Raw genomic sequence first — 2,500 nt, 5'->3', positions numbered from 1 at the left:
TAAATACTATAATGAGTTCCTTTACTTTGAATATGCTTCAAGACATGTTGTTTATGGTGACTAGGAGTATAACTATATTTCTTTGACAAATAATCAAATTTTTGTTTTAACCACTCCGAGTCACCGCTTGGCTCTGTTTCACTAAAGTCAAGTGCATCATTGACTTGTAAACTCTTCAGTAGATGCAGTTAAACAGGAAATTCAAGAGACTTTTCGAAATCTTTGTTAATTCTCGCTCGCACCTCAGTCCTATTATTTTATGAAAATTTAATTCTTTAAAATTGTCTTGTGTGACAATTGGTCAGATGGTCAAAATTGACATGCAACGACAACCTGTACAATGTAGGCTAATTGTTACACAAAGCCAACTCTATAAATGAACTGTATTTTCAATTAGCAAAATTTAACAGGAATCGTATAGACCTAGTTATTACATTAATGGAATTCGCAACGAAAGGTAACTTTATTACTGAAATTATTAAAATGATTATTACAATAATTACAAAAATCATTATAAATATTAAAAATAAAAAACAAGAAATCAACTCCGAACCTGCTTTTGAGTATGACGTTTCAAGATGAATTCGACAATCTAAAGGTATTTATAGCTCTTCAAATAAAGCCAGAAATTCAAAGGATTTGAGCATAACATTTCGATATAGCTAGTTTTCCTTTAGGATAAAAAATAACATCAGAGGACACACGTCAATTTTTTTTTTTTGGGGGGGGATATACTCAAACCCACCATCTCGTAGTTTATAATATTAATTACAGCTCAAAACTAAAATTATGGGATCAATGAAGAGCAAGACCACGAACAATTGGAGAAGGATCGGGATGAACTAACTTTTCATAATTACATAGGAACTATAAAGTTTGCTCAAAGAATGCAATGAAGTCAAAATAATTCATGAACGAGTGGCCGGAGTTAATTACTTCGCGTGGGATTACGAAAGGAAGCTCGAAGCCCTTGAAACTACATGAAAGGACTTAGGACATGGCTGCCGAAGAATGGTGGGAGGAGTTTGGCATCACGGCCAGATGATTTCCCCAAATTCCCTCTTCTAATCCACCACACAGGAAACGAACGTCAAATCGACAAGACGGGCAAGTGGAAGGAAGGTAAGCTTTAAGCTCGATAAGCGATTCGTAGCTAAGTTAGGAAATGTTATGTCATTCACTATCATTAATAACTACTTAAGTTTTCAAGTCTGTTTGCTAACAGCGACTTAGGGAATGTTATCTCATTCACTATCATTATTACCCCAAGTTTTCAAGTCGGTTTGTTTGTTTGTTTGTTTCCCATCGACCTGACTAAAAAAATATAAATATCAAAAATAAAAAAAATAAAAAAAGATATATTTTGAACGATATATTTTGATGCAAATTTCAGGACAAATAAAAAATGGGCTAACTTAGAAGTGACTAGAGTTTGGTCGTAATAAGGAATACCATCTGGATCTAGGATTTTTATTAGTGTTTATTCATTCACGGTCAACATATGAAAGAGGGAAAGATTTGTCCGTAGATTTGTGTAAAATATTGTCATTCTCAAATTTTATTGGAGGTCTGAAATCTTCTATAACTCTTTCTACTTATAAATCTAACCCACCAATAATTGAACCAAATTTACTCAGTTACCGACGTGCACGCAAACTAATATCTAAAGTTTCGATTTGAAACGAAAATAAATCAGTACGTCTCTGTAGTAAGAATAGGAGGCCCCTCTTGCATTCTAAATAAATAAATAAAAAACATAGTTTATAAGAAAAGTTCTGGGTATAAATAAGCAATATGTTATTACAATTATTCATTAATTCTCTTGTAGTTTATTTATTTCCTTATTTCCTTTCCTCACTGGGATATTTTCCCTGTTGGAGTCCTTGGGCTTATAGCATCCTACTTTTCCAACTATGTTTGCAGCTTAGTTAATAATAATAATGATAATAATAATAATAATAATAATAATTATTATTATTATTATTATTATTATTATTATTACTATCATTTTTAGTATTACTATCACTATTATTACTATTATTATTATTATTATTACTACTACTATTACATTATTATTATTATTATTATTATTATTATTATTATTATTATTATTATTATTAACTTTAGAATCTTAGGAAGATGTGATTTTAATTGAAATATTATTATCCGGTGGAAATAAATGCCGATCCTATTTTAGCCCATCTCCTAACCATTCTGAAAGGTGGAAAAGCTGCATGTCACTATTCAATACTTGCTTAATTCTAAAAAAAAAAATACAGTTTTGTCCCATGATGCACGCTGTACATGGGAAAACAGCTATGAAAGTATTTTAAGAAAGATACCAAATTTTGTGTACTGTGAACTCCCTGCAAGGATAATAATAATGATAATGATAATGATGATAATAAATAATAATAATTATTATTATTATTATTATTATTATTATTATTATTATTATTAGTATTATTATCATTAGCTGAGCTACAACCCTAGTGAGAAA

The 2,500-nt window shown here is 30.2% G+C and overlaps 1 long non-coding RNA gene across 1 annotated transcript in view; it reads right to left on the bottom strand.

The window, feature by feature from the left end:
- The window catches only part of LOC137646087 (uncharacterized), a 55,012-nt gene that overhangs the window by 25,926 nt on the left and 26,586 nt on the right, over positions 1–2,500 (bottom strand). The window lies entirely within an intron of this gene.

The sequence above is a fragment of the Palaemon carinicauda genome, chromosome 8 (genome assembly GCF_036898095.1).
Source record: "Palaemon carinicauda isolate YSFRI2023 chromosome 8, ASM3689809v2, whole genome shotgun sequence".
NCBI lineage: Eukaryota > Metazoa > Arthropoda > Malacostraca > Decapoda > Palaemonidae > Palaemon > Palaemon carinicauda.
The sequence above is the reverse complement of the archived record's forward strand: the minus strand, read 5'-3'. Positions and strand labels throughout refer to the sequence as shown.